The 26,362-nt window shown below is 41.5% G+C and overlaps 1 long non-coding RNA gene across 1 annotated transcript in view; it reads left to right on the top strand.

The window, feature by feature from the left end:
- LOC149451606 (uncharacterized) overlaps positions 1-26,362 on the top strand; it is a 127,360-nt gene that overhangs the window by 88,828 nt on the left and 12,170 nt on the right. The gene's annotated exons all lie outside the window — the stretch shown is intronic.

The raw sequence follows: 26,362 nt of genomic DNA, 5'->3' as shown, positions 1-26,362 counted from the left end.
GGCCACTCCAGGACCTTAATGTGCTTCTTCTTGAGCCACTCCTTTGTTGCCTTGGCCATGTGTTTTGGGTTATTGTCATGCTGGAACACCCATCCACGACCCATTTTCAATTCCCTGGCTGAGGGAAGAAGGTTCTCACCCAAGATTTCATGGTACATTGCCCCGTCCATCGTCCCTTTGATGCGGTGCAGTTGTCCTGTCCCTTTAGCAGAAAAGCATCCCCAAAGCAGAATGTTTCCACCACCATGTTTGACAGTTGGGATGGTGTTCTTGGGGGTCATAGGCAGCATTCCTCCTCCTCCTCCAAACACAGCGAGTTGAGTGGATGCCAAAGAGCTCGATTTTGGTCTCATCTGATCGCAACACTTTCAACCAGTCCTCCTATGCATTATTCAGCTGTTCGGTGGCAAACTTCAGACGGGCCTGGACATGTGCTTTCTTGAGCAGAGGGACCTTGCAAGCACTGCAGGATTTCAATCCTTGTCAGCATTAAATTATACATAAAGAATATCTATATTTTTAACATTAATATATTATGTTATATAATATATGTTGTTGCTATTAAACACATTTTTAATTGTTATGTAAGTACAGAAGTACATTTTCTCTTTGAGCGTTTATCATCCTTAGATTTCTTCAAAATTCAAGAAACACCAAAAACAAAACATTATTTTACGTATAGTAACTAGAGCTTGTCAATCCTGCTTGTGCATGTTGAGCCTCTCAAAAGTGTATTTTATGTGCCTGCACGACTGTAGCTGTGACAGGTAGCATGCCCATGTTTTTCTATTTATTTACTTGCTATTTTTATTATTATTATTTTATTATTATTTTAAATAATATAATGTGTCTTATACATTAATTGTTATACATGCTTTATGCAAGTAAATGCAATAAGATATTTCTTCAAAGATCAAAAAGTAATGAATAAAGAACATTTTACATACAGTAATTACAGATTGTCAATATTGATTCCTGTTAAAAATGTACTGTATGTGCTATGCAACTGACTTTAGTTGGGGCAGGTAGCAAGTAGATCATCAGGGTTGTTGCTAAACTGAATGGCAACCAGTAAAATGCACATATTAAAGAATTGTCTATAACCAATCTGCATGTGTTCTCGGGTTTGGGAGAAAAGACTTACCTTCTGATATTGTTTGATCTACCAGTTGATCGTGTAAACCCATCACCACCATTTCTTTATAGCGGAATGGATTGCTTCGGCCCACTTATCACTAAACAAAACTGCAAGGAGTACAATAGATATGGACTGATATTTACGTGTCTAAGCTCCAGAGCAATTCACCTGGAAATGTTGGAAGATATGTCAACCGACGCGTTTATCAACGCCTTAAGATGTTTCATAGCCATTAGAGGTACTGTCAGAGAACTTAGATCTGACCAAGGATCTAATTTTGTTGGAGCAAAGAACGAATTGAACAAGGCTCTAAAAGAGATTGATAAAGAAAAAGTAACTGAGTACTTGTTAGAGAAACAGTGTGATTTTCACATGAATGCTCCAAATGCAAGCCATACAGGCGGAGTCTGGGAGAGGCAAATCAGAACTGTAAGAAACGTACTAAGTTCAGTGTTGAAAAAGAACGCCGGAATATTAGATGATGCTTCACTTAGGACACTATTCTATGAAGTAATGTCTATTGTTAACAGTCGTCCACTTACAGTCAACAACATCAACGACCCAACAAGCTTGGAACCTCTAACGCCCAACCATCTACTTCACCTTAAGGCTGATTACATACAGCCACCGCCTGGCAACTTCACCAAAGAGGATTTATACGCAAGGAAAAGATGGCGAAGAGTTCAATATTTATCAGAGCAGTTTTGGAATAGATGGAGCAAGGAGTACTTAGCTCATCTCATACTAAGAAGTAAATGGCAAACGCCTAGAAGAAATGTTCATGTTGATGACATAGTGTTAGTAAAGGAAGATGACTTACCTAGAAGTCAATGGAAATTGGCCAAAGTCCTAGAAGCTCGAAAGGACGAAGAAGGACTAGCAAGAAGAGTATTGTTACAAATGGGAGACTCAAAACTGGACAAAAAGGGAAAACGTCTCACAACTCCACTCAAGTTGGAACGTCCAATACAAAAGTTAGTTGTTCTGCTTGAGAGTAACAAAGACACTTGAGAGTTGAGAAACTGATGGAAAATTCCTCAAATTAATGTTCGAATCCTATTACTGAGAACATAGAATTATAGATAATTTTGGTGGGAGTGTAGCTGGCCAGCTAAGACCGGTCCTAATATGCTAATATGGTTCACATATATGTGTATACCAAACCTGCCAATAACCTCAGTACAGTGTATATGTGCATATGTTAAAGCCAAAAGCAGAATCATTGCTGTAATTTATGTCTTTGAATGTTATATGACATTTATATATTCATTGTGTTAGCAGAAGCAGAAAAGGAAAATATGCCTTTAAGAGTCAGTACAAGGTGAGCCAATCACAGCCATCCTCACACTGTACAGGGCCTTAACCAATCCCAGCCAGTTTCACATTTGTGCCTGTGTAAAACTCCCTGCTAGATTGTTCTAGAGTCACTTGCTCATCAGACAGAAGAGGAAACAGACAAAGTTCCAGTCAGAGAAGCTCTATGGAAGCAGAGAAGGCCAAATAGGTATTTATTACACTTGTGTGTTCCTCTGTTGTTTAACAGTGCAGGTAGATCTGTGTGTAAAATCTGTTGTGTGTGTTTACTTGTAGTTCCACCGATATAATCCACTGAATCAAAGCACTGTAATACGAATTAAACCATTGTAATACGAAAGAAATAAGCCACTGTAAGATAAACGAAACAAGCCATTGTAAGCAGTGTTATATGAAGAAGATTGAAGTTAATAAAAAGTTAACTAAAGTATTCGGTGTGCTCTTTAAACCTACTGCATCCATAGAACGGCATTGGAGGAATTACAGAGTAAAGTCAGTCTAATCAAACAAAAGAAACAGCAATTGCATAATTTTTCTAATGCCACAGCGCACAAGGCACTACATAGTGCTGCGCCTGCCACAGGTATCACTTTACAGTGTATTGCTTGCAGTTTGGCACCATTCCCATTTTGCCAAATAATGGGGCCTGCAGGTGGACAAAAGAGAAAGTAGGAATAAAGTAAACCCTATCGCTGGTGTCAGTGACAGTAATTGCATCCCCCAACATTGGTGTCAGAGGGAGCAATATTATGCTTCCATCTGGAAAAATGTTTTTATTTTTCACACACACATGTTAAAGTCAAAATATGGGGCTATAAATGTACTTAAAGCAGAACTTCAGTAAATTTTTTTACGATGGACTGTTCCTGTCTGTTGAGCCCGCCTTGAGTGTGCTGATATCAGGAACAGTCCATTTCCAAGACTGCTGGACCACGGGGGGGGGGGGTTGTTGTGTCAGAAGCCAAAAGGACCAGTCTTGTTAGTGGAGGATCAGCGCGTCAGGTGAGTATATCTTCAACGTCCTCTCCCCTAGAATAAAATGAACATTTGAGCCCCACTGCACAGGCCAAAAAATGTTTTCCTGGATTTCTGCTTTAAAATCACAGAAGATTATATGTTATCTGAATGCAGAGGTCCTGTAAAATAAAAAGATGGTAGTTGTAATTTTTCAGTCAAATTTGTACTTTCAGGAAAAAATACACTTAAATGAAGTTGAGTGCACACAAACACAATTTAATCCCCAATTTAATTGTATAAAAGAAAGCTGAGGTAGGGCTGAGTAAATAGATATCAAACATGTCAAGCTTCAAAACTTCAAAAGTTTCAGTAGGTAACACTTTAAAGCGTGCCTAAACCCAAAAGAGATATATGTATATATACAAAATTATTATTATATTTTTATTTATTTATGTATTTATTTTCAGCTTACCAATCCTTAACTGTGGTGGTTGCCTTAGTTTTCTTCTTTTATTTTCCTTTCGTATCACCTGGTGATACAGACATTCAGGTTTGGTTCACATATGTGTGGGTGGTGCCGCTGCGGATCTGCACAAAAATCCGTGCACCACCCGCACAGAAGAATGCAGACCCGCGGGTGGGTGCCATTAATTCTAATGGCACGCCACCCGCACTGGAAATCGCAACTGCACTAGGAACTGAGGTTCCTGTGCGGGCTGAGTTTTCCAAAGAAGTGCAGAGACTTCTTCCCTGCGTGTCACAGGGCACGGGAGTCCATTCAAATGAATGCCTGTGCAAAATGTGGCCCGCAGAGCCGCATATATGTTAACCAGGGCTAAGTTTAAGTCTGTTTTCTTTCAACCAAGACCAAGCTGGTCAGTAAAAGTGGCATTTACAGGGTTGAGAAGAAACTATTTAACACTGAAATGGGTGTTTACAATGGTTAGGCTTTATCTATTTATAAAAAAAATCATTATCCCAAAAGGAAAAAAAGTCTGCTCCTATAATGGTTTAAAAATTATTAGTTGGTGTGTGGCTTTATTACTTGTTAGCCAAGTCCATCTACGTTTGCTAGTGTATCTAACACTACCATCTCCAAAGGCGAGTAATGCTGCTGTCCAAGGATGGCCCCCTTGTTGCTTCATAGAGTAGGGCCACCTTAAGACAGAAAGTATGTTACTGGCCAGATTACTGGGTGAAGGTAAATGAGAAAAAGTCTAAAAAAAGAAAACTACTTAAGGCTTGATAAACTGCAATATATTACATTTTTGTTTTTGGATTTAGATATGCTTTACATGCTTATCAGCTTAGAGTTAACCATAAATGAGGCACCTAGAATTAGTGCTCTCACTGTGGCATGAGCAGATATATTTAACATGGGTGGCACAATTGTTTATATCATGGCTTGACAAATTTGCCTTGAATCTAACAGCCTGCTAAAAAAGTGAGGAGACAGTTTTTAAAAAAAAAAATGTTAAAAAACTTTCACCCCCTTCCTGCGCAGGCCAATTGTCAACTTTCAGTGCTGTCACAGTTTGAATGACAATTGCACGGTTATGCAACATTGGATCCAAATAAAAAATTTTTTGAGAAAGATAGAACTTTCTTTTGGTGGTATTTAATCATAATTGGTGGGTTTTTATTTGTAGCTAAACAAACAAAAAAAGATTGAATATTTTGAAAAAAAAAAAGGTTTTCTTAGTTTCTGTTGGAAAATTTTGCAAATACTGACTAACAGGGGGCACTTATTGGCAGCACTAATAGGGCTGCACTGATTATTAGAACACTGATGATCAGTGCCCTGATTATCAGTGTAAATGCCTGTAAGTTCCTGTCAGAATTGCCGTCTCTCCTTTCCTTACACTGTGACAGTATGTGAGGAAAGGACTGCTGATAACCGACAAGTCTGTTTACAATGTGATCAGCTGATCAGATTGGACACAGCTGATCACATGGTAAAGTGCCCAGGTGATTGGCCCTTTACCTTGATCTTTCATCAGCTGTTCCCTAAGGACACAGTGATCACAGAGCATGCCCGATGCGTGCCCCTGGAGTTTGCAGGTGGGCAGGGTACTGGAAAGGCGTAAATAGATGCCCTCCCAGGACTATCCGGCCATGCTGTAGCCGTCATTCAGCTATAGCGTGGGCAGCAACTAGGTAACTGGGAGTGGGCTGACAAAAGGCCAGACGCCAGGACACTATTTCTAGTCCTTGGTTTTTGTCAGCCCATTCCTGGTACCTTGGATTTAATGAGCCCTGGTTTATATAATTGTGTGTGTTCTTCATGTGTATTTGTATTGTACTATACTTTACATTTTTTTAAAAAGTGTTTTAAACATTTTTATATATATTTTTATATATATTTTCATGGTTTCTCTTCAGGGGTCTAATGACTCCCTTGCTTTCTGCTTCAGCTCATCTGCTGTGCACCCATCCTTTCAGGTGGGATTTTGACAACTTTGAACGCGAAAATGTTCAGAGCTGAGGACTTATGGGTTCATAGTTAGCAGAGTAGATTGCAGCACCATCCTGACATTGGTTATTGTGCTCCTGGGTTTCCGGGAGGTACAGAAGAACCCAAGAACCAAGGAGCAGGGAGAGTCTGGTGGGGGAGGGGGAAGGATGTAACCACTTATTCCAATAAAAGTGATCTGGTGGCTCTACAATTGCCCAGGTATCCTTTACAGCAAAGACAAGAACCTGCTAAAGAAAGCTCAAACTCACGGCTTCCACTGCTTGTCAAAAAAGCTGAAGGGGTTAAACAATGCATTGGTGGTCATTGACAGTAACATGAAAGCCCTCCCTTCCCTTAGTAGTCAGTGGCTGTTACTAACCCCCTCTTTCATTGGTGGCGAGTGGCAATAATAATCAACTCCCCATTTCATTGGTGGTCAGAGATAGTGATTAGAGATGAGCGAATTTCTCAAAAATTCGATTCGGCTGATTCGGCGAATTCCAGTGTGAAATTCGATTCGATGCGAATTTCTTCGCTACGAAGATGACTTATAAAAAGGGTTTCTAGGCTTCAGAGAGACTTTAAATTAGTGCAGAACACTGTACCTTTAATTTAAATGCCCTTGGAGATGAGGAAAGAGAAGGAGAAGGAGAAGAAGGATGAGAAGAAGGAGAAGGATGAGAAGAAGGAGAAGGAGAAGGATGAGAAGAAGGAGAAGGAGAAGGATGAGAAGAAGGAGAAGGAGAAGGATGAGAAGAAGGAGAAGGAGAAGGATGAGGAGAAGGAGAAGGATGAGAAGAAGGAGAAGGATGAGAAGAAGGAGAAGGAGAAGGATGAGAAGAAGGAGAAGGATGAGAAGAAGGAGAAGGAGAAGGATGAGAAGATGGAGAAGGAGAAGGATGAGAAGAAGGAGAAGGAGAAGGATGAGGAGAAGGAGAAGGATGAGAAGAAGGAGAAGGATGAGGAGAAGGAGAAGGATGAGGAGAAGGAGAAGGATGAGAAGAAGGAGAAGGATGAGAAGAAGGAGAAGGATGAGAAGAAGGAGAAGGATGAGAAGAAGGAGAAGGATGAGAAGAAGGAGAAGGAGAAGGAGAAGCAGAAGGAGAAGGATGAGAAGAAGGAAAAGGAGAAGGATGAGAAGATGGAGAAGGAGAAGGATGAGAAGAAGGAGAAGGAGAAGGATGAGAAGAAGGAGAAGGATGAGAAGATGGAGAAGGAGAAGGATGAGAAGAAGGAGAAGGAGAAGGATGAAAAGAAGGAGAAGGAGAAGGATGAGAAGAAGGAGAAGGAGAAGGATGAGAAGAAGGAGAAGGAGAAGGATGAGAAGAAGGAGAAGGAGAAGAATGAGAAGAAGGAGAAGGATGAGAAGAAGGAGAAGGATGAGAAGAAGGATGAGAAGAAGGAGAAGGATGAGAAGAAGGACAGTTCTGTGACAGTTTCTGTCTATTTCTGACAGTTCTGGGACATTCACTCCATACAGCTGTTTCAACCGCTGTATGGAGGGAATGTCATGGAACTGTCAGAAATAGACTATTAATGACAGTTCTGGGACTGTCCTTCCATGCAGCGGTTGAAACATTGTATGTATTTGTTTCCATAAATGGATCCATTTATGGAAACAAATAGATACAATGTTTCAACCGCTGTATGGAAGGACAGTCCCAGAACTGTCATTAATAGTCTATTTCTGACAGTTCTATGACATTCCCTCCATACAGCGGTTGAAACAGCTGTATGGAGTGAATGTCCCAGAACTGTCAGAAATAGACTATTTCTGACAGTTCTGGGACATTCCCTCCATACAGCGGTTTCCGGCAAAAAGTGTATGTGCAGAGTTCCTCTATTCTGCAGATACACTTAGAGGAGCTCTGCAGATACACTTAGAGGAGCTCTGCACATACACTTTTTGCCGGCTTGGAATTATTCTTATTTTCATCCTACTTCTTCTTCTTCTTCTTCTTCATCCTCATCCTCATCCTCTTCTTCTTCTTCTGAGGATGAGGATGAGGATGAAGAAGAAGAAGAAGAAGAAGAAGTAGGATGAAAATAAGATTAATTCCAAGCCGGCAAAAAGTGTATGTGCAGAGCTCCTCTAAGTGTATCTGCAGAATAGAGGAACTCTGCACATACACTTTTTGCCGGCTTGCAATTATTCTTATTTTCATCCTACTTCTTCTTCTTCTTCTTCTTCTTCTTCTTCTTCTTCATCCTCTTCTTCTTCTTCTGAGGATGAGGATAAAGAAGAAGAAGAAGAAGAAGTAGGATGAAAATAAGATTAATTCCAAACAGGCAAAAAGTGTATGTGCAGAGCTCCTCTAAGTGTATCTGCAGAATAGAGGAACTCTGCACATACACTTTTTGCCGGCTTGGAATTATTCTTATTTTCATCCTACTGCTTCTTCTTCTTCTTCATCCTCATCCTCATCCTCAGAAGATGAGGATGAGGATGAAGAAGAAGAAGAAGAAGAAGTAGGATGAAAAGAAGAATAATTCCAAGCCGGCAAAAAGTGTATGTGCAGAGTTCCTCTATTTCTGACAGTTCTCTCACAGCTTCTTCACATGTACAGCGGTTGAAACATCTGTATCCTAAATGGAAACTAATAGATACAAATTGTATCTATTAGTTTCCATTTAGGATACAGATGTTTCAACCGCTGTACATGTGAAGAAGCTGTGAGAGAACTGTCAGAAATAGAGGAACTCTGCACATACACTTTTTGCCGGCTTGGAATTATTCTTCTTTTCATCCTACTTCTTCTTCTTCTTCTTCATCCTCATCCTCATCCTCTTCTTCTGAGGATGAAGATGAAGAAGAAGAAGAAGTAGGATGAAAAGAAGAATAATTCCAAGCCGGCAAAAAGTGTATGTGCAGAGTTCCTCTATTTCTGACAGTTCTCTCACAGCTTCTTCACATGAACAGTGGTTGAAACATCTGTATCCTAAATGTAAACTAATAGATACAATGTTTCAACCGCTAAACATGTGTTCCTTCTGTCAGAGAACTGTCAGAAATAGCGGAGCTCACTGCAGGGACACTTTTGCCGGCTGATCGGGAAATGTTCGATTCGCGCACCCGAAGTAGGCAAAATTTCGGTTTCGCCGCGAATCGAATATTTCCTGAAATTCGACTCGAATTCCGGTTCGCCTGGTTCGATTCGCTCATCTCTAATAGTGATAAAAATCTCCCCCCCCCCACTTCATAGGTGGATGTTTTCAGTGATAATGAATTCTCTGCCTATTTAATTGGTGCACAGTTTACAAATGTCCTGGATCTTGTGGAATAGTCCTAAGATTTGGGACATTGTCCAGCAGTATCCACATCCCATAGGATCCAGTACACTTAGTACCAGGACAAAATGGCAGCACAGGCCGGATGCTGGAATGTTTTTTTGTGTTCAGACATAAACTGCAGTACTTTCAAGAATGATCTCTGCCCAGCAGTAGAACTATAGTCCTAGCCCTACAAGCTGAAAAGAGAGGCAGCTTCACTGGAGCATGTAATCAGGTAAGGAAAAGCACTGACACCCATGAAAGGGGCGGGGGAATTAATTATCGCTGCCACTGACCACCAATGAAAGGAGCGGATGATTAGTTATGAATGCCACTGACCAATAATGACAAGGGTGCCTGGGGGTAATTATTGCTGCCACTGACCACCAATGAACAGGGAGAGATGTGGTGGGGTTTAATTATCTCAACAATGAAAGGTGGGCTTTATTTTCACTGCCACTAGGCACCAATGAAAGAGGACTTCATTTTTACTGCTACTGACCACTAATGAAATTCAAGATTAATAACACTGCTACTAACTACTGATGAAAGGAAGGCTTTAATGTAACTGCCACTGACCACCAATGCTGGATTTATTATGTCTCCCACTGGCTCCAATGTTGGTGGTTACTGTTACTGCAACTGACACCAGCAATGGGGATTATTTTATGCCCACATGCTCTTCAGTGCACACCCAGGCCTTATTTTGTTTAAAATATAACAAAGGGAAAAGGTGGCACATTACAAGTCATGTGCTGTGAAATGACATCCACTTTATTGACCATGCCCATTTGTTGGCCACAATCTGACCAGTCGGCTTGCAGTGCTTTTCTCATTCTCTTCAAAGTATCCATCCTAATTATTTTCATTTGTTGGCAGCTATGTCATTAGCAGTGATAATTAATTCCCCCTCATCTTTTATTGGTGGTCAGTGACAGTAATAATCAATCCTGCACCCCTTTCATTGGTGATCAGTAGTTTTCCTTACCTGATCATACTCCCGCAGCACAAAGAAGGTTTTTTACCTTTTATGCATGAAGGTAAAAAACCTTCATTCTTTACAAACAGTACAGCACACAAGCAACTACAGTACTTGCATTTAACCCCCGAGACAACTTCTCTCACAGTGAAGTCAAGGGTAGGACTTGGTACAAGGGCAAATAGGTGGAGGGATCTATTGGCTGGCATTTCAGGCAACTGGTGCAGTGCTGTCCTCATTGGCAGGGTTCTCTGTGGAAGCTGTGTGCTACTGGGCTACAGCCAGGCTGCCCTCACACCCGGACTGATGGTGGAGGACCAATAAGATCACATGCCCAGCCTCCTCTACCTCTTCGGGTGTGGTCTCTCTAAATGCTATAATTGAAACCTTACTTTTTTCTGTATCCCCACCCTTGTAATTTTGGCCAGTTAGTTCCCAAATGTATGCTACCATGGAGTCTGTCAGGAAAACAGAAACTTTTTTTTTATCAAATACTTATTGTCATTTTCCTTTCCTGATAGACTACATGGCAGCATATGTTTGGGTAACTTAACGTTTGCTCCTACCCCATGGGACCCTACTACCATAAATTCTGAAGTCGAGCCAGAGGCTGCATTCCGTAATTAGCCGACTCATAGCAGTGGGAAGACTCCATGGCAGCATATGTTTGGAAAGTAACTAGCCAAAAGAACAAGGGAAACTTAGGCAAGGTCAAATTGGTTGTTTCGCAGGCTGGCTGGTAAGTATTGCTGGGAAATCCTTTGTTTGCAATGTGCATTGCCCTTCCATGTGAAACTTACTGCTAAGGCTGGTTATAGGTTGGGTCAGTTGCCATTTTTTGTGGAAGTATTATTAATGTTTTAATCCTAGTAATGGTGGTGATCAGTATGTGAGTTAGGGACCTTAGATTGTACACCCCTTGAGGGTTAGAGACTGATGTGAATGCACAATATATATGTAAAGCGCTGCTTAAATTGATGGCGCTATATAAGTACCTGTAATAATAATAATCAGTGACCTATAGTAGGACTGTGATAGTGTGGCGGGCAATCTAACACTTTATGGGAACTGGCTAACTGACACTGATATCACCAGTAACAAACGCACCCCCCAACCCCTGGAAATGCTTTATCATGTACATGATTAAGCACATCAGGGCAGCTCTGCCGCAGTAAATTTGCAGTAGGCAGTCCCTATGTAGTTACAAGGTTTGCTAACACTAGCTTACAACTTTCCCCTTACCATGCCACAAATTGCAACAGAGCCATCTAGTGGCAGGCAAGCTAACTGCTCTTGCCTACACATGTATTAAAGCGATTGTAAAACTCAGACACAGAATATGAACAAAGCATATCCGTCTAAATTGTGTACTGGTCTCAATTAAAAATGCACTAAGTGTTATTTCTGTCTGCTGCTTCATTCCTCTGCTATCAGCATCAATCACTTATGACAGGTTTCCCTGACACCAAGAGAAAAATGGTGATGGGGAAGAAGCTCCAGCAGATTGACAACCTCAGCTTCCTTCCTGTGTGCCATGTGGAGGTGGGGTGTGTCCATTCCCTCCAATCAGATCTCAGAGTTTTCCTCAGTTAGCTCTACAGTGTGTAATTTCAGCTCTCCATCCCCTTTTTTTCTGAATTCTCAGGCAAGCTTTATAAATTCTGCAAAGTGAACAGCTGTAGAGAAGAGAATACTGTAGATAAACAAGTACATCTTATGTAGGAAGATTTTTTTTAAATCTCTCTATCACTTGAGGCCAGTCACTTCACTGGGTATATAGAAGGGTTTACAAACACTTTAATGTTCCTGTGCTTTTGCTACAGTGTGTTGCTGCTGATTCTTCCTGTATTCTTGAGAGACTTAAGCTGTTTCCCAATCCTTTGAATGAGGACTGTCTGGAGATGCTGCCAGGTCATCAGCTTTGAAGAGGGGCCCCAGGGAAAGGAAAGGAGATGTTTTTCTGATCTTTACAGGACCATCAGGGTCCAAGGATCTTTGAATTACAAATATCCTCAGAAGGGAAGGGTAAGCGTTCTATCAGAATATAGGCCCCAGCACCAGCAAGACTAAACTTCCTACTAGCCAGTGAAGTAAGAGTAGGCAGAGCCTCTTGCTTGTAGTTAGGGCCTTTGGTCAAAGTAAAGTGATATTATGCTAAGTGTGTCATTGTGCTGTAAACTGTTTGACATTACATTTGTTTTTCTAACCTTTTCTTTTGTAGGGCATTCATCTGTTAAATTCTACTGAATTGTTTCTAGGGATGTCCATGCTAACTCAGATGCTGGTAAGGGTGGATCATACTGGTGCAGAACTCCTCTGACTATCCCTAGAAGAGCTTCAGTGGCTCCACTGGGGGTAGCGCTATACACTCACCTGCCACTTCATAAGGTACACCTGCTCAATTGCTTGGTAACACAAATTGCTAATCCGCCAATCACATGATAGCAACTGAATGCATTTAGGCATCTAGATGTGGCGAAGAAAACTTGGTGAAGTTCAAACCGAGCATCTGAATGGGGAAGAAAAGGGAATTAAGCGACTTTGAACGTGGCATGGTTGTTGGTGCCAGATGGGCTGGTCTGAGTATTTCAAAAACTGCTGATCTACTGGGATTTTCCAACACAACCATTTCTAGGGTTTACAAAGAATGGTCCAAAAAAGAGAACATTTCCAAAGAGCGACAGTTGTGTGGACGGAAATGCCTTGTTGATGTCAAAGGAGAATGGGCAGACTGGTTTGAGGTAATAGAAAGGCATGCTATCATGTTAATATGGAACAAAATCTCTGTGGAATGTTTCCAATACCTTGTTGAATCTATGCCATGAAGAATTAAGTCAGTTCTGAAGGCAAAAGGAGGTCCAATCCGGTACTAGCAAGGTGTACCTAACAAAGTGGCCGGTGAGTGTATGTGCGTGTTGCATTCTGAACAACACCCTACCATATACAGATGACACTAATGTGAATACTCTGTGCCTCAGGGTACACTGCAATGTCCAAAAGTAGTGCAGCCACATTTTTTACATGTGTTGGGGGCTCTTTCAAAATAAATGGGCTGCCTAACTGCAACAAACCAGTTCATGTGTAGGTATGAACAGGCCCATAATGCCTGCCTGAGCGCACTGCATCTCAGAAACTAATTTTGTAAAAATGCATTTTTGGAGCTTCACACCCAGCAGAAGCACTAATGTTTATGAAAGTACGAAAAAGATGCGGCCAAAAGGTCAAGAAAACCCCCAGAAGACTTAAAAGGCAGAGAATATGAGACAGATAGTCAATCTTTATTATTAATACCAAAAAATGGCCAAATGGCCAATAGGTCATAAAAAAACATAATGTGATATACCGAGTAAATTAACCAACATATACCCAAATGAATTATGGATACAGCAACCTTTGGGTTGCGGGTACAAATATTTCCATCCTTTGAAAGTGTAGATTTGATGCATGGGAATGAGCATTAGGTCTTGGGAGAAACTAAGAGAACAATTTGGTTGGCATTTTGAGACATAGGATACAGAAGTGTAAATTTACCAGCAGAAGGATAATTTTAATGAGAAGGACTAGGCCCAAATTTACTTGAAACTGTGTTTACTACAAGAATGAAAAATCTGCACAGGATTCAGCTGTGTGAATTAGACAGCAGTAGAACATTTTCAATGAGGGAGAATTGGCTGAAATGTACTAGAGACATCATGTATAGACAGGTGTTTTATTATGAGAATTAAGAGACCAGAGATGTTACAGTAGTATAAAATTGACCAGCAGCAGGATAATTTCAATGCTCAAGGCTGGGCCCTACTTTCCTAGAGATAAGGAGTACAGGCTGAGGTTTACAAAAATTAAGATACTGAAGAGCATACACTAGTGTAAAATTAGCCATCAAAAGGACTTTTTATTTGTGGATATTAGACATGGTGTATTTCTGTATGCCTCATTTTTATCTATGGGGATGGGGGGCACCATGAAAGTGATACCTTTGAAGTGGTTTATGTACACACTGTTTTTTCACATAGCTTTTTTAGGAGGGGCATTCAAGTCAAACCAGGACATTTTAGTTTACATAATAAAAGAACAAATTTCAAGGAGTGGAAACTGCATTTTTCAACATACTCCCCTGCTACATTAATACACTTATATCAATGCCTGGAAAGTTTCAGCATAGAAATATTTGTCAGTATGCCTGAATCATCCTAGGACAGCCTGCTTCACTTCATCATCATTGTGTTCACTGTTCCCACAGAAAGATTTGTTTCTTGTGCAATTTCATGCATCAAATATCCAGGATCAGCCGTTCCACGTGCTGAATGTTCACAGGGATGACTGCTGTGGGTTGGGAAACAACAAAAGAAGGATCACCACTGACGCGGGTACAGCCATCTTAGAAACATTTACACCATTCAAATGTCTTATGCAGTTGAGGGTCTCATCACCATCCCGTGCTTCAAGTCTTCTATAGACATCCACAGGCTTTACGCCTTCATTCACAAGAAACTTCATCACTGCACGCTGTTCCATGCACACACTAACACTGTTGGCTGCCATCTTGATTAGCAGTCTCTGGACTGGCCCACAACATGTGTGCTGCCTATCAGTAATAGGACACACTTGCCAATTACTACTGCGTGAGATACCACCATGCTACCATCCCTTTTCATAGCCAAAAAATTGAAAGTCCCGGTTTGACTTGAACTTCCCTCATATTATTCTAGTTGCCCGAACTGCTATACAGAATTAATACAGTGTTGCAGAGACAGAACTGTTTCTTTTTTGACAAGTTTACCAGACTGAAACCTTTCACAGATGTTCTTTCTCTGAAACATTTTATCAATTTTGTATAGCAGTTCACACTCTGCAGTAGCTCTTCTGGTTGAAAATTCTCAAGGCTTTTTTCTCTTAAGACCAAATGTTAGAAGATGTTATATTTGCCGAGCGAAAGGCAACAAACAGAAAGAGATATTTAACACATATTATAAACTATACTGGTATTATTTGTGACTTTTATACTAAGGCATTCCAAAACATTTTTTTTATAAACGATCCCTAGGTATTCATTTCACATTCTTATTAATATAGAGATTTTGTGAGCGATATATTTTGTTTCAGTTTATGTATCTGAGGATATTAGGGGAAGTGCTGTTTTGTCTATACATTTCTGTTGGAGAATTTAATATGATTTTAAAAAACGTCTCGTTCCATATATTTATTTATATTTTAATCACACTTTCAGTTGTATTGCTTTTCAGTTTGGACACATTTGGATAGCTCAGTGTTTTTCTTGATAGTGACCATGGTGGGTCGTGCCTGCGCAATGTGGTTCAGTCTGTAGAAGAAAGATGTGTAGTCTCAGGGCGCTCCGGTCCAGTAACGTGATTTCCCCAGCGGCTGGCTTCAGGGGAGGGGAGAGGAGAGAGCAGGGACAGCGGCTGCAATGTTTGCAATATCATAGACTTACTATGGGTCCATTATCCACAGTCCCTCCTCTTCCCTAAAGCTGGCGCTGGGAGCTGACGACATGAGTGGACCTAAGCGCCCCGAGAATAGGTCAGTATACACATCTCGGCTTTACAGGGTAGTTAGAATAGGAGTTAACATGGTGGTGGGAGCAGATTTAATATTACCGGTTTAGCCAGGATCTCCACTTTAAGAAGGTTAATGAGATTTAGTTATTAGGATTAGATCTACTTTAAAGAGGAGATAAACTTACCTTTCCTTCAATGGTTCCTGTCCCTCGCCGGTCTTCAGTTGATTCCATTGGCTGGTGTGGGATGATGTGACTCCTGTGCATGCACAGCTCAATTTACATGTTGGAAAAGACAGCAAACAGGTAGGTAGATATATTTTATTGCAGAAGAGGCATTGTAAGTCTCTTCTGCAATAAAGGGTCTGCTTGCTCACAATTGGTGACAGTGGAACTTTAGTTCTGTTTTAACTTGAGATTAATGCATCTGAATGCTGCATGTTCTATAATAGATTGTATAGCTTGTTAGGGAATTTTATGTCCCATTTTTCTCATTTTATTTCTTTGCTTAAATCAAACCTGATAGCAGTGTAACATGGTGATGTCTCTAAAACCAACCAATGTTAAGCTGGTTATACACAATAGGAAAATTGACAGCCGATTCCGACTATTCAGACGAAAAAAAACCTACTATTTACTAATGATTTGTATCGGGGTAATATGATATCTCTCTGTCTGGAGCCTATACCTCTTTTAATACAAGAGAGGATTTTGCTCGCTTTAGAAACTGCAGCTTGGCATTGCATGCCATTAATAAGCTTGTGATCTACCAGAACTCCCAGATCCTTCTCCACCATTGATTCCCACAGTTGTACTCCCCCTAGTATGTATGATGCATGCATATTCTTAGCCCCCAAGTGCATAGCCTTACATTTATCAACATTAAACCTCATTTGCCACATAGTTTCCCAACTAAACAGTGCATTGAGGTCGGCTTGTAAGTTGAAGACATCCTGTAAGGACATCATTGCACTTTGCGCAGTGGTATTGCACAGCGTAACCCCAATCCTCCTTTTCTCAAGTCCCCCGCTGGCAATTTTGGTTCCTCCTCTTCTTCAAAGATAAAAACAGCGCATTCCCAGTATGGTTGCGATTACCAGTGTGGGTGGCGTGTCATTAGAATTAATGGCACCCACCTGCGGGTCCCGCATTCCTCTGTGTGGGTGGTGTGGCTGCAGGTGTAGCAAAGTGCACACAGAGATGGATGCAAACCTCCATTTTGGCAAAGGCCTCCATCTTATATCATTTTCTACTCCCAAATCAGCTTCCCTCATCCCCTCTCCCTCCCTGTTGAGTCACACGTGGTTCCTAGATGCTGAGGTCAAAAAGGCATCAAGGCCCAGCGGGGGACCTCATGGCTATAAACCCCAATTAGCCTGGCACCCATATGTCTGTGAGACTCTTGCTGGCAAAGGATTGTAAAGCCATAAACCAAGTCCTTCACTGAGTTCAAAGATATTCCAGCTAGCTGGACCTACATTTAAAAACCCAGTTTTCCATATAATTTTATATCTCCAAAAAGGAAATAATTACACAAACATGGAGCACATATTCGGATGGCTCACTTTAATACAAATCGCCTGATATATTACACCCCCTAGCTGACAGCTCCAGGAAAGCAGAAAATTATATCTCCTTAACCGTCACAACAGGTATGTCATATTTCATACCTAGACGTTCAGCAGATGCGTCTGCATATTAATTTACTAGTGGCAAGGCTGCTAAACGCACCGAGGGTAAGTTATGGGCCATGATATAAGCTAGGAGGGATTTTTGTTCTAGCTGGGGTCTCCACCTACACCTCCCTCCCCAAATGAGGCGATTGGTTCTCTGCTTCATGGAGACACCCTGCTGAGTTGCTAGAAAAGCTGTTATGTTTGAAGCAGTAAGCTAAGCTGGGTTGAGTCGAAGTTGAAGATTCTCCCTTGTAACATCGGAACCAACTCTGGGAGACAGCCCTTTTGCTCTGAAACTTGAAAGCTGCTTAACCCAAGGCTTTTGGCAAGTACTTTATCTATTTAAATTCCTTTCTCTTATCTCTTTGCTGTGCTATTGCTCTCTGTATATTTATACATACACAGTGGCTAAATGGTTAGCACTTCCGCCTGGCAGTACTAGGGTCATTGGTTCGAATCCCAGCCAAGGCACTTCCTGCCTGGAGTTTGCATGATCTCCCTGTGCCTGCATGGGTTTCCTCTGGGTACTCCGGTTTCCTACCACACTCCAAAGACATGCTGGTAGGTTAATTGGATCCTGTCTAAATTGGCCCTTGTATATGAATGTGATTTAGGGACCTTAGATTGTACACCCCTTGAGGGTTAGGGACTGATGTGAATATACAGTATATGTAAAGCGCGGCGTAAATTGACGGTGCTATATAATTACCTGAAATAAATATATTGGCTACATCTTTTTCTGTAACTATTTTTATTGCACACTTTTGATCTTTTAGTAATAAATCTTACTTTCTGAAAGTGTTGAACTGTTTCTAAAGCTCTTTAATGTAAACTAAGAACCCCTGTCTCTAAATAGCGCTACTGTGTGTGTTTTGAACTTCGGTATATCTCTGCCTGCAGTGACAATGGTATACCGACGCTTATGCAAACATCATAGTGTTATTGCTGATATTGCCGAGTTTCCTCTTTGTACAAAAAGGAGGTGGTAGCAGTGTGAAGGGTTAATTGCGTAATTAACCTGACCCAGTAACAATCGCTCCTAGGCTGCAAGTACACAGACTGTGCAGGGTGCAGCTGGGCGTGGCATTGTTACGCACGTGACAGTGCAGTTTTAGACTGGCCAGTCCTTTGGTCATGAGTTTGGCGAGAAGGGCTGTGGTCTGACGCCAGGATCGTCACAGCAGGTATTTGTGTGGGTCCCGCAGAAGCACCACCTGCACAGATGTGAACCAGGTGTTAGGCCTACTAAATGTATACCAATAGCGATTAAGCCTTTTACCAGGGCTCATTGAAGCCTGAGTGCTGAGACCAAATGTAGCAGTGTCAGTATGTATTAGTTACTGTGATAATCTTGTATTGCTAACTTGGATTCAAAAATCCAATTTACAATGGGGTTGGTTTATTAAAGCAAATAGACTGTGCACTCTGCAACAGTAGTTGCTCCAGAGCTTAGTAAATGAGCAGAAGCTCTGCTGACTTCATTATTCAATCATGTGCAGGCAAAAAAAGCAGTTTTTTTATTTTTCCTTTCATGCCATTAGGTATTCTTTGCAAACTGAAGGTTTAACTCATATACTAAGCTCTGGAGCAACTGCACTTGCAGACTGCAACTGCACTTTGAAAAGTGCACAGTCTATTTGCTTTAAGTAAATCAACCCCATTGATTTAAAGGACAGATAAGGCTTTTACTTGGTACACAGTTTGAATAAATCCCCTGCTCATTTTATTATTATAAGCTGACAAAGGGACAAAAAATATTTAAACGTAGCTGATCAAAGGTTTAATCAAAGGGAAATAATCCATTTCAGGTGAAATGCGTCAGTGAATGACGTCCTAGTGAGGCTGCACACTTTCAAGCACAATACAGGTATAGGTGCAGTGTACTGGCTTGAACTGTCACAGTGTCTCTCTCTTTGAGAGGCACATTGACAGCTGAAGCCAACAGGTTTGTATTTAACAAACCTTATGTGATCACTATGATTAGCTGTCCTTGTGATCACATGTGTGAGAGCCATGTCAATGGATTACTATTCATTAGTGCAGAAGCACCGATCAGTGACAGTGTGGTCTTGGAACTTGGAGTTTGTATCCCACCTTCTGTCTCACCAGGTGAATGTTGGCTCTAAAGATAGTCTAAAGAGTTCAAGCAGTGTTCACCCAGCAAGGGATAATGAGCTTTGCTGTGGATGGCTCCTAGATTGTGGCCCTCAGTTAAACTTCACATGGCAATAGCTGTCAGCAGACAGAAATGAAGCATGGTGAGAAAGCAGGTAAGGTCATGGTCAAACAGAAAAAAGGTCAGGGCAGCTGGATAGCAAGAATCATAGAGAAACACACTATGAGAAAATTGGATGAACAATGTCAGTTTTTTACGAAGGTGCATATCATGATGTAACCAAAAATGGCATTAAAATTATACTAAAGCTAAAAACATTTTTTTTACCTTATAAAAACAAATAACTGTGCTGCGCTCCTATATTGATGTAAATAATCTATAAAAACAGTGTAAGTCCTTACAATATATTATCCAAACAGTACACCAAATTACTTGAATGATCCCTTTAGGATATAGAGAAATATTAGTGTAATAACATTATTATGCGTCCAATATCAATAATAAAGTAAAATCCTCCTTTTCTGAGAGATGGGTACAAATAGGTGAATTCACTCCAACATATAGATGATTGCGGTATATATGAAGCTCAATTATGCGCTCACCTCCATTTTTAGCCCAAAAATACAGGCTAAACAAGCTGTTTATCCTAAAAGAATAAAATGTGCACTGATGTTCACCACCTTCTTTGAATGTGTTCACAGCGTGATTTCCTGATTATCCACCTGGTCTCTCCTCTCATTACTATCCTATGCAGATCTGTGGATGGATGGATATTTCCTCCTTCTCACCTCCAAGGGGAATAATCCTCCTAGATCCACTCCAGAAGTCTCCACACATATAATGCCAAAAAAAGAACAAAAGATAGTGCTTTACCCTTATAAAACACTTTATTGCATAGCCATTGTATTGCACTCACATTTTAATAATTAAAACAAGCCTTAATGTATATCTCCTTGTGTGTACCGCACACTAGCTGTACTCGCCATATAGAAGCCGACTGGGCGTGGTGACGTCAGAGCCCCTCCCGAGTACAGCTAGTGTGCGGTACACACAAGGAGATATGCATTAAGGCTTGTTTTAATTATTAAAATGTGAGTGCAATACAATGGCTATGCAATAAAGTGTTTTATAAGGGTAAAGCACTATCTTTTGTTCTTTTTTTGGCATTATATGTGTGGAGACTTCTGGAGTGGATCTAGGATTATTCCCCTTGGAGACTTCTGAAGTGGATCTAGGAGGATTATTCCCCTTGGAGACTTCTGAAGTGGATCTAGGAGGATTATTCCCCTTGGAGGTGAGAAGGAGGAAATATCCATCCATCCATCCATCCACAGATCTGCATAGGATAGTAATGAGAGGAGAGACCAGGTGGATAATCAGGAAATCACGCTGTGAACACATTCAAAGAAGGTGGTGAACATCAGTGCACATTTTATCCTTTTAGGATAAACAGCTTGTTTAGCCTGTATTTTTGGGCTAAAAATGGAGGTGAGCGCATAATTGAGCTTCATATATACCGCAATCATCTATATGTTGGAGTGAATTCACCTATTTGTACCCATCTCTCAGAAAAGGAGGATTTCACTTTATTATTGATATTGGACGCATAATAATGTTATTACACTAATATTTCTCTATATCCTAAAGGGATCATTCAAGTAATTTTGTGTACTGTTTGGATAATATATTGTAAGGACTTACACTGTTTTTATAGTTTATTTACATCAATATAGGAGCGCAGCACAGTTATTTGTTTTTATATAGATTCTGACACTATTTATGAGTTGGTGTGATGTGTTTGCGAACCTATTTGTGCATTTATAATAAGGTGATTTAATTTTTATTATTTTTGATTCAAGACACATTTATTATTATTTATTTATTTTTTTATTTATATATACTTTTTTATATTTCACCTATTTATAGAAATTCACCATATTAGCTCACGAGTAATAATTAGCATTTGATTGATATTTTTTTTACCTTAATGCATTCCTTGTATTAAGGTAAACAAAGTTTTCTATTTCTCTACCCCCCCCCCCTTCCCTGTGTGAAGGGGAAGAGGGGGGAGAATAGATCCAATGCTGGGCCTAGCTGCATCTCTTCTCCCCTCTCTTCCTCTTCACACAGGGACTTGAGCAGCAGCAAGAGTCAATCAAAGTGGGGTGGGGGGCGGGGCTAAGTCCAGCTGTGTGTGTCTTTGGAGTGTGGCTCCATACCAGGGGCAGACTGACAACTCATGGGGCCTCCGGGCAATAGGGGATCATGGGGCCCCTGTTTCCTTGCCCAAACTCAAAAAAAGCCTATGAAAAAGGTACCAGGGGCATCTCATGGGGCCCCCTACTGACCCCAGGTCCTCGGGCAGTGCCCGAGTTTCCAAATGGTCAGTCCGCCCCTGCTCCATACAAACACAGACCGGGAGCGAGCAGACACTGTGTGCCTCCATAGCAAACAGCTTGCTATGGAGAAACACATAGAAGATGAGGAGATAATAGGGCGGCACAGTGGCTTAGTGGTTATCACTTCAGCCTGGCAGTACTAGGGTTGTTGGTTCAAATCCCAACCACGGCATCACCGGCCTGGAGTTTGCATGTTCTCCCTGTGTCTGCGTGGGTTTCCTCCCACACTCCAAAGACATGCTGGTAGGTTAAATGGATCCTGTCTAAAATTGGCCCTAGTATGTGTATATATGAATGTGAGTTAGGGACCTTAGATTGTACGCCCCTTGAGGGTTAGGGACTGATGTTAATGTACAATATATATATGTAAAGCACTGCGTAAATTGACGGCGCTATATAAGTACCTCAAATAAGTAAACAATATGATACAATATGAGATCCTTCAGCTATCACTGTAGATCCAGGGAGATCAGAAAATCTCAAAGATAAAAGAAACACTGTGGGATCTCCATTACCATAGTATATTCCATTTATAACAACAAAAACATAGTAAACTTACATCTAAAGCTCTTGTCAGGAGCCCAGGGATTACATGTAGACACCGGCAGCTTGTGGTATACAGCAGCAGTTCAAATATCTTTCAAACCAGCATGAAAAGAATCTATTCGGACAACTGTCAGAATGCCGCCAGCAGTGTCCTGGAGTGCTTTGCACTGCCTCGTGGTAGTTCCTACGTGATACTGGGAAAGGTTGGTGGTGAAAGGGAGTGGTAACATGTTTCAAAGGAACAATCCTCCTTTGTCATATCCCCCAGCCCTTTTCACTGTCCACCTTTCCCAGTACCATGTAGGGATTACCACAAGTAAGTGCATAGCGCTCCAGGACACTGGGCTCTGGCGGCATTCTGCCAGTTGTCAGAATAGATTCTCTTTTGAGAGATACAGTGTATTGCCACAAGTATTGGGACGCCTGCATTTACACACACATGAACTATAATGGCATCCCAGTCTTAGTCCATAGGGTTCAATATTGAGTTGGCCCACCCTTTGCAACTATAACAGCTTCAACTCTTCTGGGAAGGCTGTCTACAAGGTTTAGGAGTGTGTCTATGGGAATGTTTGACCATTCTTCCAGAAGCACATTTGTGATGTCAGGCACTGGTGTTGGACAAGAAGGTCTGGCTTGCAGTCTCCACTCTAATTCATCCCAAAGGTGTTCTATTGGGTTGAGGTCAGGACTCTGTGCAGGCCAGTCAAGTTCTTCCACCCCAAACTCGCTATATCCATATCTTTATGGACCTTGCTTTGTGCACTGGTGTGCAGTCATGCTGGAAGAGGAAGGGGCCATCCCCAAACTGTTCCCACAAAGTTGGGAGCATGAATTTGTCCAAAATGTCTTGGTATGCTGATGCCTTAAGAGTTCCCTTCACTGAAACTAAGAGGCCAAGCCCAACCCCTGAAAAACAACCCCACACCATAATCCTCCCTCCACCAAACTTTACACTTGGCACAATGTAGTCAGGCAAGTACCGTTCTCCTGGCAACTGCCAAACCCAGACATGTCCATCAGATTGCCAGACTAGAGAAGTATGATTTGCCACTCCAGAGAACATGTCTCCACTGCTCTAGAGTCCAGTGGCGGCGTGCTTTACAACACTGCATGGGACGCTTTGCATTGTACTTGGTGATGTACGGCTTGGATGCAGCTGCTTGGCCATGGAAACCCATTCCATGAAGCTCTCTACACACTGTTGTTGTGCTAATCTGAAGGCCACATAAAGTTTGGAGGTCTTTAGCTATTGATTCTGCAGACAGTTGGCGACTTCTGCACACTGTGTGCTTTAGCATGCGCTGACCCTGCTCTGTCATTTTACGTGTCCTACCACTTCGTGGCTGATTTGCTGTTGTTCCCAGTTGCTTCCACTTTATTATAATACTACTAACGGTTGACTGTGGAATATTTAGTAGCAAGGAAATTTCACAGATGGACTTATTGCACAGGTGGCCACCTATCACAGTACCACGCTTGAATTTACTGAGCTCCTGAGAGTGGCCCATTCTTTCACAAGTGTTCGTAGAAGCAGGCTGCATGCCTAGGTGCTTGATTTTATACACCTGTGGCCATGGAGGTGATTGGAACACCAGAATCCAATGATTTGGAGGGATGTCCCAATACTTTTGGCAATATAGTGTATTTGAACTGCTGCTGTATACCACAAGCTGACAGTGTCTACATGTAATCCCTGGTGAATGACAAGAGTGTTAGATGTAAGTGTACTATGCTTTTATTGTAATAAATGGAATATACTATGTTAATGGAGATCCTGTGGTGTTATATTTATCTTTGAGCTTTTCTGATCTCCCCTGATCTGTACTGATAGCTGCAGGATCTCATATTGCATGACCACTTATCCCCATTGAATATGAACTTTACTGACATTCCTGATAGGTTATTGCTGAAAGTTGGAACTTGTACTGCACTGAATTAGTTTGTTTATCTTCTTATTCGTGTTTCCCCATAGCAAGCTGTTTGCTATGGAGGCACACAGTGTCCACACGCTCCCGGGCTGTGTGTCTATGGAGTCACACTCCATAGACACACACAGCTGAACGTAGCCCTACCCCCACCCTACTTTGATTAACTCCTGCTGCTGCTCAAGCCCCTGTGTGAAGAGGAAGAGAGGGGAGAAGAGATGCAGCAATGCACAGTGTTGAATCTATTCTCTCCTCTCTTACCCTTCATACAGGGAAGGGGGAAGCGGGGGGTTGAGAAATAGAAAACTTTTTTTTACATTAATACAAGGAATGCATTAAAGTAAAAAACATTTTTAGCTTTAGTATCACTTTAATGCCATTGTTGGTTACATCATGATATGCACCTTCATGGAAAATCAGACAATTGTTCATCCAATTTTCTCATAGTGTGTTTCTCTATGATTCTTGCTATCCACCTGCCCTGACCTTTTTTCTGTTTGACTGCAACCTTGCCTGCTTTCTCACCATGCTTCATTTCTGTCTGCTGACAGCTATTGCCATACGAAGTTTAACTGAGGACCACAATCTAGGAGCCATCCACAGCAAAGCTCATTATCCCTTGCTGGGTGAACACTGCTTGAACTCTTTAGACTATCTTTAGAGCCAACATTCACCTGGTGAGACAGAAGGCAGGATACAAACTCCAAGTTCCAAGACCACACTGTTACTGATCGTAGCTTCTGTACTAATGAATAGTAACCCATTGACATGGCTCTCACACGTGATCACAAGGACAGCTAATCATAGTGATCACATAAGGTTTGTTAAATACAAACCTGTTGGCTTCAGCTGTCAATGTGCCTCTCAGAGAGAGAGACACCGTAACAGTTCAAGCCAGTACACTGCACCTATACCTGTATTGTGCTTGAAAGTGTGCAGCCTCACTAGGACATCATTCACTGATGCATTTCACCTGAAATGAATTATTTCCCTTTGATTAAACCTATGATCAGCTATGATTTAATATTTTTGTCCCTTTGTCAGCTTATAATAATAAAATGAGCAGGGAATTTATTCAAACAGTGTACCAAGTAAAAGCCTTATATGTCCTTTAAAACAATGGGGTTGATTTACTAAAGGCAAATAGACTGTGCACTTTTCAAAGTGCAGTTGCACTCTGCAAGTGCAGTTGCTCCAGAGCTTAGTATATGAGGTAAACCTTCACTTTGCAAAGAATACCCAATCACACGAAAGGAAAATAAAAAAAAACTGCTTCTTTTGCCTGCACATGATTGAATGACGGATGAGTTCCTGCTCATTTACTAAGCTCTGGAGAAACTGCTCTTGCAGAGTGCACAGTCTATTTGCTTTTTGTAAATCAACCTCATTGTAAATAGGATTTTTGAATCCAAGTTAGCAATACAAAATTATCACAGTAACTAATACATACTGACACTGCTACATTTGGTCTCAGCACCCAGTCTTCAATGAGCCCTGGTAAAAGGCTTAATCACTATTGGTATACATTTAGAAGGCCTAACCCCTGGTTCCCATCTGTACAGGTGGTGCTGCTGTGGGACCCACACAAATACCTGCAGCCACACCACTCACACAAAGGAATGCAGGACCAGAGTCGGACTGACCATTTGGAAACTCGGGCACTGCCTGAGGGCCCGGGGTCAGTAAGGGGCCCATGAGATGCCCCTGGTACCTTTTTCATAGGCTTTTTTGAGTTTGGCCAAGGACACAGGGGCCCCATGATGCCCTATTGCCCGGGGGCTCCATGAGTTGTCAGTCCGCCCCTGTGCGCGACTGTACTGGGAACCTCGGTTTCCATGCGTGCTGCAATTTTCCACGTAGTGCAGGCACTTCTTCCCTGTGTGCCCCGGGGCAAATTAATGGGCTCTTGTGCTCGTGCAAATTGCATCCCGTGCGATTGCACAGATGTGAACCAGGGGTTATGGAAAGTCTGTTGCTTGCATTAAGGTAAGACCTCACCTAGCGTGAGGGAGAGGAATGCTGTGTTGCACTATTATGCAGGAAGCATAGTCTGGATACATAATGAG

The sequence above is a fragment of the Staurois parvus genome, unplaced genomic scaffold, assembly GCF_062004578.1.
Source record: "Staurois parvus isolate SC_StPar_1 unplaced genomic scaffold, SC_StPar_1.0 ptg000530l, whole genome shotgun sequence".
NCBI lineage: Eukaryota > Metazoa > Chordata > Amphibia > Anura > Ranidae > Staurois > Staurois parvus.
The sequence above is the reverse complement of the archived record's forward strand: the minus strand, read 5'-3'. Positions and strand labels throughout refer to the sequence as shown.